This window comes from Crocodylus siamensis, chromosome 3, assembly GCF_052110815.1.
Source record: "Crocodylus siamensis isolate JL-2025a chromosome 3, ASM5211081v1, whole genome shotgun sequence".
In the NCBI taxonomy this organism is placed as follows: Eukaryota; Metazoa; Chordata; order Crocodylia; family Crocodylidae; genus Crocodylus; species Crocodylus siamensis.
This window is the reverse complement of record NC_143397.1, coordinates 106507363-106520064: the sequence shown is the minus strand read 5'-3', so window position 1 is coordinate 106520064 and position 12702 is coordinate 106507363.

Below are 12702 nucleotides of genomic sequence, written 5' to 3'. Positions count from 1 at the left end.
TCTCCACCCACATCAGCACTGGTCTAGTTAAATTGATGCACACAGAAGCACTAACCATTTTTTTTTTGTTTGAACAATTTATTTTGTTTTTACTTCACCCTGTTCCTAACCAATGTAAAGTAACTCCAAATAATACCTTGTCTTCACTGCAGTGTAACCTCAGATTGGCAATTATGAGTTAGGCAGAAGGCAGGGCAGAGCTGCACTTTGTACACTAACTATACCAGAGATGTATAACATAACCTTTCATGAGCCCAAGCTCACTTCCTCAGATACTGTGAAGCAACATGCACAGACAGGGCTGGTCTCTGTGCATGGTCTTTTAATTTACAGCATCTGATGAAGTGAGTTTGAGCTCACAAAAGCTTATGCTACACATCTCTGATTTAGTCTACAAGGTGCAAATCTACCTTGCCTTCTATCTGACTTCAGACTAACAGAGCTAACTACCTCTCTAATTATGAGTTAGTCACTTTCTTTCAGCACAGAGATGTTGAACAGCAGTTGAGTATCATCCATATGCCTGCTACTGTATTCCATAGCCACAGCAGCATGCAGCCAGCATGAGAGATGATAGGTTATATCTGTATCGCCACTCAGGTTTGGACTCGGACAAACCCGAGACTGTGGCCCTGCCCACTCACTCTTGCTCCATAAATGCTCCTTGCCTGGAAATGTCGTGTCAGTGCTTTTTGGTAAGGGATCTTAGCCCCGTGCCTTCCCTTAATAACTCTTGCAGTACCTGTGAAGTGGAGTGAATGGAGATATACACCCAGACTTACACGCATCTTGCCTGAGGCTCCATTTGCTCTCATAAGGTATTGTGAGACAATCCGCTTTCTTTCTTCTGAGAGACAGAAATGGTCTAGGCCTAGGAATTCATTACCTGGAAGGATCAAAGCCAGTGTGCTATTGTTTCCATTTGCTCAAAGCCTGGACTAAACTGAAGATAGTGTCCACACAAACCTCTATATTGATTAAAGTAACATTTTATATCATACCTTAAATTAAACCTGTGCAATGAGGCTGCAGATAGGGCCTCAGTCATCTAATTATGGAGCGGAAACAATCCTGGGAATTAAATCATGGCCTTACAAAAATCAATGCCATTGACTGGCTTTGTGGCCTGGCTTTCACTCCATAGTTCTTACTGTAAGTAGGAAGCAATGAACAGTGTAATGTAACAGTTTCCCAATAACCTATAGAATGCTAATTTGTTATCTGAACAATTTGCTAATACTGGTGACTTGGTCACACATTTGGAAAGAAGCTGACATCAACCCATAAATTTAAAAAAGGCTTAGGTCACATTTTAAATGATTTGTATTACATCATTTGACCAGCTAGAGTTGCAAGAAACATGACCAATATTTTTCCAACTCCCTGAAAGCAAGGCTTTATTTTCACAATTTGTGATTTAATTGTATTATAGTTGTCATACCTCTATTTGTACCCCAGGTAAAAATCTGCCTCAAGAAGTTTATTGCTCTTCAGATTTCCCCTTCCCAGTGCCTAGTGGCATATCACTTTTAGAACCAGGAGCACAGCGTCCTTGGAATACATTGTATGAATGAGTCGCTATGAATTTTTTAATGGATGAAAAGGCTGAAAACATTTAATCTACAAAAGACAGGCAATTCTAAATTATGGCTCCCTTTCCAAACATAATACAGCTCCATTGCTCATATGTAGTAAAATCTTCTATATTATTGGGTAGGCTGCTAATGCTTTAATATGAGTGCAATCTGGTTGATGTATGGTTGCTGTGGAAACTGTATCTTTGAATTTTCTGTCTTATGTGTTTCAGTTTTCAGCCATAAAGTTGCTTTAGCATATTTTTGCATTGTATTTTTTGTTTCTTTAAAGAAAAAAACAAGGGAGAAAGTTAATATTCTGATCTGAATATAGATTCATGAGAGATGAGAGTGATCAGCATTGGAAATAAAGTCAGCCACATGAGACTCAAACACACCATGGAAATATTCACATAAATATTATATATTCACATAGCCAAGTACATGGGCCTACATCTTGCATTCAAAACAGTGGCCTTAACTGTACGTTCAGTTATACCTGCAGAACCTCTCAGAATAAATTTAATCTGTGAGGTGGAACTGGTTCAAGACTGAACATTTTTTTCAGTATATATCCTCAGATCAGAGGAAAAAGGAATCATATCATCTTATGATCAATATATTAGGAATTATACAAGACCATACAGAGCACTAAAAGAAAGCTAAACAATGGGGGAAGAATTTTCAAAAGAAGGCAGCATTTACTAACTGTATAAATGGTTAGCACTGAGCATCTGGAAATATCACCCTGATAGTTATCTTAAATTCTGTTTTGTTTTAGAAGTACAGAACATTTAAAGTAGTCTTTTCAACCAAAATACAATAGTTTTTTTAGTTTTAGAATTTTATATTTCTGTCAATTAATAAATTGACAGGTGCTTTATCTGTAAAAATAAAATAAAATTAAAATAAATAAAACTTTAAAAAAATAAATAAAATCAGAACCTTCTGTTCAAAGGAAAAAAATGAAGACAGTTTCATTTAGCCTGCACTGTTAAAACACTGATAGCATTATATGCACTCACAATCTACTTAATAATATTTTTAGCCTTATACTGTATTTACTGACTGCATTAGAGTGGCATCTAGAAGCCCCAACATGCTGTGCAAATACAAAGTGAGAAATGGACCCTGTCTCAAAGAGCTGAAAATCCCATTACACAGGTCTGAAAGAGGGCCGACAGGAGAAGAGGCATGGAGAAATGGAAAAAGTAGTCTTTGGTCACCCTGCAAGTTAGTGGTTGAGAAGAGAACTCCAGTTTCTTGACCTCAAGCATAGTGTCCTTCAAGTATAATGGCTTAATTTGCAGCAGAAAGTATTCGCTTCAGATTCAGATTTGTCTGATTCGGAGGGATAATGATTCAATTCAGAGATTCGAATCACTGTCCTAATTCAATTTGGCTGAATCAGATCTGAAGATTCGGCACCGCTTTGGAGATTCAGCCATAGACTAAACAGGCAGCAGTCCTCTCCACAATGGACACAGTTGCCTCCAGCTGGTAAGTCTGTTGTGGTGGACAGCGAGGGAATGGAAGGGGCATGTGGGAGGAAGGGATTGGGGCTGGGACAAGCTGCCCAGCCAGGGTGGTAGGCGCAGGACTTGGGGAGGGGGGCGGAGGGGTACAGGATGCAGGGTACAGGTGCGGCAGTGCGGGGAGCTGGGGCTATGGCCTGGTGCCACTGCTGCTCCACATCCTGCGTCCCGTGTCCCCCTGCCATGGCGTCCCTCCACAGGTGTTGCAAGCAATGGCAACACCTGTCTCCCACACCACGTGCCCTTCCTCACCCCAGCTGGGCAAGCAGTGGCAGGCACAGCTCCCCACCACCACATGCACTCCCAGGGGAGATGGGGGACCTGTGCCCTCCATATCTCTACATGGGGCAGGTGCTGGTTGCAGGTGTGGATTCCCACCCTGCTTCCCTCCTCTGGGGCCTCCACCACCCAGCAGGCATGACCTGACGTGGCTGGGGACAGTGGGGCTGTGCGGAGATCTCGCTGCTGCTTGCCCCCCTGCTGCCCTGGAAACATACCTCCTCCTCCTCCTGCTGCTTTGATGGGCACAGCCCCACGGCACTGCCCTCACTGCAGCCTCGTGTGCAGGAGGTGCATTGCCGAAGCAGTGTAGGGCAAGCAGTGGTGGGCGAGGAGATCCCTGCATGGCTCCTCTGCTCCATGACACACCAGGTAGCGGGAGAGGGAAGCAGGGTGGCAGGGAACAGTGGCAAGCAGCTTTTTTATTTATCCTATTAAAGGTAAATAAAAATGATTTTTATACACTGCACGTTCCTTTATTACTCATAGTTTCATAGTTTCATAGTAGCTAGAGTCGGAAGGGACCTAGGTAGATCATATTCAAGTCCCTAACCCTATTTTTCCCACAAGCATTTTGTCTTACCAATCACAGTTTTGCCAACTATGGGAACTTTCAGGAACCTAACCTCCATGGTTGGCAAGGGAAACCTGTACTTGTTTTTTTAACTGCCAAGTCAGCATTTGGGGCATTTGCCCTATTCACTCACCCTAGTTATGCCCCTACCCCAGAGCATTTTCCATGGTGAATTATTGAGTTTGGAGTGTGCATGTGGGAACAGGTTAACAGATTGGCATGCTCTGGGACAGGGCATAGCCAATTTGTTTGGCTGGTGTGCCACATATTAAGCTTCAACCTTGCCCAAGTACTGCTCTGATCCCCACCCTGCAGAGACACACCTGATAGTGTTTGTGCCTCAAGATGCCAGAATGGAAGCAGGAGGGCTTCACCAAGCGTCAGAGTAAACCTTTTCTATCCCAACAACTGCCACAGTTTTATGTGGTGAGCAAAGATCCAAAGCCGTGAATATGGCAGTGGCTGTAGACCCAGGGCAGGGTTAACTTGTTTCTTGACTCTTGACATCTAACTGGGAGTATAGAAAAATGAGTGCTAAACTAACAGTATGGGTGAAAGGAGAGGCCAGGTGGGAAGTAGAATGTGAATGGGGAGTCTGAGACATATTGCTCGGGATATTCCTCTTGTGACAGCTGGGTAATCTTTTGGGACTCGTGCAAAACACATCAGTTGGCAGAGGGAGGGAGCGAAAATAGCCATGGGAAATGAGGAAGGATCTTGCAGAGAGGAAACTAAGTATACCCATTCTTAAATCCTACATGCAGTAAGCTGTTTAACAGTGTGGGCATAGTGCACATTTCTCATTTAGGCTCTAAAGTCAAAGCCCAATGAAGTCAATGAAAGAGGGTCTTTATTGGCTTCAGTGGGCTTTGGATCAGATTTGAAACATTAAATTGTTTTTTTCCATTGGACTTTCACAGGTTATTTTTGTTTCATCATTTGCTTTTTTTCCAGACTGCTCATATCCAGTGCCACAGCAATGAAGTTTGGCACCCAGGGCAAAGCCTACAGTAGCAACCGACCCTCACCCCACACACAGATGCGGGGGGCGCATGCCGCCCATGCTTGTCTGGGAGTGCACACAATGGCATGAGCCACCATTCCCCCATTCCTGCACCCCCTGAAACAAGCCAGTCGCGGCCCTGTCCCGCACCCTGCCCCAGCTGGGTAGCGCCTGTTGGCGCCACTTTGCTTTGGTGCCCAGGGCAGTAGTCCCGCTTACCACCCCTCCTTCTTGCTACAGCATTGCTCATATCTATTTTCATTGATCTCATTTTCCTCTTTTTTGCTGGCCTGGTTTCGCTGCATACTGGATCAATTGCCTGGTCAATAAACTGTCCTGGTAGAGTTAGATGAGACAAACAAGCTATGCAATTCCCCTCTCTCAAGCACATCAGACCTGTCACTTTGTTACTCATAGCAAGAAACCATCTGATGTAAAATTAGGACCTGGCTTTGAGCAGTAAAGAAAATGAAAGCTGAAAGTATCTATTGCTCTCCTTGAGGGTCTTGTAGTAAGAGTATTATGGGGATACTGCATCTAGAAATCTGAACATTTTTAACCCTAGATGACCTAGTTAGAACAATTCAGGAAACAAGAAAGATGTATGATCCGTTTAGTAAAACTTTTCTTCAGGAAATTGTTTCCCAGAGAGCTTTGATCTCTTCCTCCCTCACATTACTTGACAGTGATGTAGCATAGCCTCAGAGCCATGATTCTTTACTAATGGATTTCTTCATGCAAACAGAATTGCATCAAGCATCAGCCCTGGTTTTTGAACTGTTCCGACCTGGTTTTCATTACCTCATCCCAATTAGGAAGGCTCCAAGCTTGAGTTCGTGGAAGGATTGTCCTAATTTTAAAACAACATTATCACTTTGCTGGGTGAGATTTTGTTAATGTGACATTTTATCATCCCACCTCCAAAGCACATCTCCTTTCATGGGCGTTAGTCACAGAAGTTTAGTTACAATCTATTACAGTTCCTCCCCCTCCATGCGGTCCAATAGGAAAACCTCTTTATATACAACTGGCAGCTAAAACGGAGTCACTTTGTTTAGGGTTTTGGAGGTTTTTTGAAGTCTTGCTTATGGAATGTGTATTTAACATATTCAAAGTTAACAGATAAGAAAAAGTCATTTTTGTATAGGGATATTTGTACAAGAATCCTTATAGTCATCCTGATGCTTCCTTATACAACAAAGCTGTAAGACCTCAGTGCCTTATAGTTTAAAAACTACAATAAATAGTAATTTTTAAAGGTTCTGAGTTCTGCATGAGTGTTACTATCTCCAACAGAAAGTGGTATCCCAGTGTTATAGATACATCTGTTCTCTATCCTACCAGTAACCTCTAGACAATACATATCAGAATATGTTTACAAAAAACCCCAAAGTGATATGATACTCATTGTTTAAAAAAATGAAGTTTCTAGATGAACATGCCAGTCTATATGTTCATTTAGAAGATGATTCTTCTCTATTGCTAGATCTTCAAGTAGTACAAATCCACGGACTTCAACAGAGCTAAACTGATTTTCATCACCTGTAAATCTGGCCTATAATTTCAAAAACAACGATGCATAGAGGTACAAATTAAAATACTAGATGCTAATCTAGGTCAGGATTTCTACATTTTATAAAGAGATTCTTCTCCCTTTGGACTCCCCAAAGCTAATATACGTCCCATATCATAATGCAGCATATGCGTGTCTTAATGTTAAGGCTCCAGATCTGTTCCTATGAAATCAATGATAAATTACCATATTTACTCAAATCAAGACAGGGTTTTTTCCCCCAATCAGGATGGACATCATCAAACACAGCTCCAAACAGTTCGCCCAGAATCTCTCAGAATCTTGGCCCCTCTTTCAGCCTGTCACATATGATCAGAAAGAAAAACAAAATTCTCCCTTGTGTGTGTTAATGTGTATTTTGACTAAGATCAAGCGAGACTGGGGACATCTGAACCCCATGGCCTGGGGTTTGCATGTAGGATACCTGCCTGGATTTGGGGAGCATCCAAAGTTCTGGACCAATGGGTCTCAGAGGGAGGATACTGGCCCAGTGCCAGAGTCACGCAGACTTGACTGAGTTCTTCTCAGTCAAATTTTGGAACTTGATTATTGGGCTTTGTCCAATTGAATTTGGAACTGATTTGGTGTTGATAAAAATAACCCCCTCCCCCATCCCGGTTTGTAGTATATATATGTAGATGCCAAAGTGGTGCTTGAAAAGTTTGTTTATAGAGAACCCATTCTAAAACTTGCAGCAGTTTCAAAAAAGGGAAAATGTATCAGTTCTGGATCAATTAAGTGTATAGGTACCGGTAGTAGTAATTTGTAGTACTTTGCAGTAGTAATTTGCCTATATGCAAACTATTACAGGTATGTTTATTTCAAGGACAGTGTTTTCATATTTGCCCCTCACTTCTTTATGCTTACAGAGAGCATGCCCTAACAGTAAGAAGTGGAACAAGGGGATACCTGTCCCCTAGATTTATTTTGCTGCAACAGTGGGAGGGGGCAAATTCAAGGCAAATCTCCAATAGTTAGATTCTATATCTGGAAAAATATAACAACTTTATAAATTTTCCATATATAAAATTTACTTACTGGAGGGTCATCTAATAATTATGGTTGTTATATATATTCAGGTAAATATAGTATTGTCAACTGCAATGGGACCAGGACTAGGAAGTAAAAGCTTGAAGAGCCTGAAAAATTGCATAGGCCAGTAGCGCTCAACCTTCATCCTATGGGCCAGATCCAGCCCATGGAGCTGTCATCTGGCCTGCAAGACTCCCTACAGGTGCAGAAATTTAGCGAGTGGTGGGGTAGGGTGGAAATCTAGTGTGGCAGTGGCAACTCTAAATGTTGCTCCCTTACTGCCAAGTTTCGAGCCAGATAATGTGGCTGTGTGTGGAGCCATTCTGGTGTGTGGCCAGATTCGGGTACATGGGATTAGGCTAGCACACACCTAGTTCCAGGCAAATGGGGTCAGGCCAGCACACAACCAGATCTGAGAGCGCAGAGTCAGGCCAGAGGGCTGAATCAAATCCATGCACTGACCTCGTATGGGATCCAACCCGTGGACTGACCCTGCTCCACTCATCTAGCCCATGGGGCCAGAAGCATATGCACTCATAAGGTAGTCAAAGCTGAGACATCTGCACAGGCGTTTCAGCCTGTTCTGTATATTACAGGCCAAATTTTCAAAGAGCCATTTTGCACAAGTACAGATGACCCTAGAAATACACACACTACATAGGTTTTCTGTGCAAGCATGGTGGTTCCATGGATACATAATTAATGTGCACAAGTCAGATGTGCAAAACTGAGGTTTTTTAAAACTACTATGCTGTTTTGCCATGCCCAGTCAGAATAAGGAATGTGAGTCATGCAGATTCATAGTGTCATGCTGGGACATGGCACCAGAAGCAAAACCTCACGTTAAAGCAGAAGTGAAACTGACTATGCACGAGCTCCATCAAACACAAAACATTAACACACAAAAGGGAGAATTTTGTTTTTCTTTCTAAACTCAATTTAGGTCACTGGAGGCCAGATCCTGAAGTAACGTGAACTGGACTGTCTGCATCGTCCTGCCCTTTTTAGTTTTATTTACAATAGTAAAAACTTTAGAATCCTCAGTGCAAAACCAAACTCCTCTCAGTTAACATTGGTTCAACAAGCTAGAATAGCTTCAGTGATGTCTTAGATGTAGATTTCATAGACGTTAGGGCTGGAAGGGACCTCGAAGATCATCAAGTCCAGCCCCCTGCCCCAGGGGCAGGAAGTCAGCTAGGGTCAAAGGATCCCAGCAAGATAAACATCTAAACATTTCTTGAATGAGTCCACAGTAGGTGCCTGCGCCACTTCTGGAGGGAGTCTATTCCAAGTCTTGGGGGCTGGGACTGTAAAGAAATTTTTTCTTATGTCCAACCTAATATGGTCCTGTAGGAGTTTATGACCGTTGATTCTTGTTTTTCCTTGGGGCGCTCTGGTGAACAGATGTTCTCCCAGATCCTGATGCACACCCCTTATGTACTTATAAGTAGCCACCAGGTCCCCCCTGAGCCTGCGTTCTTCCAGGCTGAAGAGTCCCATGGCTCTCAGCCTCTCTTCAAAAGGCCTATTCTCTTGCCCTCTGATCATGCATGTGGCTCTCCTCTAGACTCTCTCAAGTTTCTCGACATCATTCTTGAATTGCAGAGCCCAGAATTGGGCGCAGTACTCCAGCTGCGGCCTCACTAAGTCTGAGTACAAGGGGAGAATGACATCCTGAGATTTACTTGAGAAGCATCTATAGATGCAAGCCAGGGTTTTGTTTGCTTTACCAGCTGTGGCATCGCATCGGTGGCTCATGTTCATCTTGTAGTCAATCATGACCCCAAAGTCTCTTTCAGCAGTGGTGCTAGCAAGTGTAGCATTGCTGAACCTGTAAGTATGCTGCGGGTTTTTTTCCCCTGAAGTGGATTACCTTACATTTATTGGTATCGAATGTCATCAGGTTTGTGTCTGCCCACTTACTAAGTTTATCCAAGTCAGCCTGGATCACTAGCCCGTCCTCAGGTGTAGATGCTATGCTCCAAAGTAGTGTCATCGGCAAACTTAGCCAGTTCACTTCTGACACCAATGTCCACATCATTGATAAAGATGTTAAAGAGAACCGGTCCAAGGACACAGCCTTGTGGGAATGCCACCGGTCACGGAACACCATAATGATTCGCTGCCATCGACTACTATTCTATGGGTCTGACCTTGGAGCCCATTTCCCAGCCATCAGAAATGTAGGCTTTACATTTTTACTCAGCTTAACTCGTAAAAATCAGGGAGTTTTTCGTTGGTGTATGTACTCTGGATTTGACTTAATAAGTAAAAAAAAAAACCCTTTCATTAGGGCAAGGTTCTTAGCTAGTGTAAATTTTAGTCTTTTCAGCAAAATCACCAAAGGTCTGATGATTTTACAATAGATGAGAAGATGGTTGTTTAAGTTCACAAAGGGGCTTACAGATTTGGTTTTGCCCCTTTAAATGTTGGGTTAGATGATGTCAGTCTTCGGTTCTCTTTATCCACCAGGCAGCAAAGTCCTGCAGTCTTCTAGATGTAACGCAACTCCTGAAGTCAATAACAGTTAGATTCTAAATTTTGTCAAATAGTGTTTTCCCTGCTAGATAGTCAAATAGTGTTTTGCATAATCTCCCCCCTGACCCCTTGTGGACATGTGCCAGGATAATTCTTTCAAAAAGCTTACCCAGGATCGAAGTAAGACTAACTGGCCTATAGTTTCCTGGGTCCTTCTTCCTCCCTTTTTTGAAAATGGGAACCACATTGGCCCTATTCCAGTCCTCTGACACCTTGCCAGAGAACCATGAGTGCTCGTAAAGCCGTGCCGGGGGTCCTGCAACGACCTCTGCTAATTCCCTCAGCATTCTGGGGTGGAGATTGTTAGGACCAGCCGATTTAAATACGTCCAGTCCCTCCAGAAGTTCCCTGACTAGATCCTTACTGACCCTAGGCCTGGATGTGCCTCCCCTGGGTCCTATGTGGGTCCGGATTGGCAGGGGGGTGACCCAGTCATGGCTCAGAAAAATGGAGGCAAAGAAATTGTTAAATAGGTTAGCTTTGTCATCTGGTGCGGCGACCAGATTTCCTAGCGTGTCTTGCAGGGGCCCCACGTTACCCGGTACCTTCTTTTTACCCCCTATGTATTTAAAAAAGGACTTCTTGTTGTCCTTGATCCGGGTAGCTAGTCCCAGTTCCATCTCCGCCTTGGCCTTCCTGACTGTCCCCTGGAGTCCCAAGCAACCAAGGTATAGTCCTCCCTGGTGATGGCCCCTCCCTTCCATTGGGTGTACACCTGCTTTTTAGCTAGGAGACATTCGCGTATGCTTTTGGTGAGTCATGGAGGCTTTTGCGCCCTCCTGCCCTCTAATCCATGTTGGGATTACCTCCCTTTGGGCTTGAAGGATTGTCTCCTTAAGGAACAACCACTCTTCTTGGATACCCGATTCCCCTCCCCTGCAGGACCTCAGTGCCTCCCTGACTATTCTCCTTAGCTCATTGAAGTCCGCCCTCATTTAAATTCAGGCTCAGGCTTTTTGAATGTCTGTCCCTAGCCCTTATCTTGTAAGTCTGTGCCTCAGGAACCTTTTCTAGTTATTCAGTTACTGCCAGAAAACCTTGAACTGGGCTTGTAGGGTGAAGAGTTGACAGCAAATTCATGGTTCTTGTAATCGGTGGTCTGTTGAGCTGAGTGGTCAGCGTTTTCCTGTCATTCCAAGCACCTTGAGTCAAGTTATATCTTTTTTTCCAGCATCCCCTAGAGCTGTACTGTCCTTCAGAGATGCTTGATGGCTTCCTTAATTGAAAGTTATTCCAGCCTCTGGTTTCTGTAACATGTTATCAAAGTTCCTCAACAAAATCATGACGTCTTCAGAGGCTGAAAATGGAGTCCACCTGTCTCCCCTGACCACTAGGGGGCTTGAAACTTCTGTCATTCTCTTTTTACATCCTGGAATCTGTTTCCTTAATACAAAAGCATATGCCCATTAGAAAATCTACACACCCCAGAGCTACCATTCATCTTTGCAAAGTCCAAAACCTTAATAAAACACAGCCTTCCACGTGGCCCCTGTTCCCCACAGCTAGAACAAGTTGCCCCAGGGCCCCATACTCCTTTATGTTGCATGGCAAAGACTCTTTAATAATCATGGCCTCCACAGTTTTCAGTACTCTAAACAACTGGGTAGGACTTACAAACCCATTCCCCTCGGAGTAGGTCTGTCTAACATGCCTTTTTGTCTGCAATCAGACCATGTAGTCAGATAAGCCCTGCACCTTCTTATTTTTCAAAGTCTACAGTAGCCAGTGCTTTTCATTCAGGAAACCCCCAAGGCAGCTACTTGGGTACTTCCAAAAACAGGAGCTGAAACGTCCACAGTTGTGGCTGGCCCTACATATCTGAGAGGCAAATAAATCACAGTCATAGTTGCATAGTCAAGAAAGGGGTCTCCACCTCACTGCTTAGTTTTCCCCTCCTGGATAGCTGGAGGTCTCAGATTCCAACAATTCCACCAGTTCTTGGGAGGCGCCATCCCAGAACAGTCCCACCAGGCCTGAGGTGGTCTGGCAGCATCTATAACCAAGTTTTCATTTAGGTCTTTGCAATAATTTACAGGTCAGAAAATTTAAACTAAGATCCACGCTTTGTGGGGTCATCATCACTAATCTCTCACAATCACAGATGATTGTCTTCTATGATTGCCTTATCTGTGGGTCTGAAGATGGCCGACAAGGCCAATCCAGGATCAGCAGGCTCTATTGCAACTCATGTTTCCATGTGGGGTGGGTAGCTCTGCATTCTTGGTTCCGTCCACAACACACGTTCTGCTGCTCCCCCTTTTCCATCTTCTATTGCCATTGTGACATTTCAAAGTACTGAGATCCTTGCAGCAGATTCTTGCTCCATTTAGGGTGGTCCTGAGTGATATACTCTTCCATGAGTTGATGTCAATGTTGCATTTTTTCAAGCTGGCCTTGAGGACATCCTTGAAGCACTTTCTCTGCCCTCCTCTTGAGCATATGCCTTGACTGAGCTGATAGACTAAAATTTGCTTAGGGAATATCAAGTTGGACATCTGGATGATGTGGCCATGATGCTCATGGTGTTTGCTTGTGAGAGGACACTAAAGTTGATACATCTGTCTTTCCATTGGATTCAAAGGATCTTCTACTGG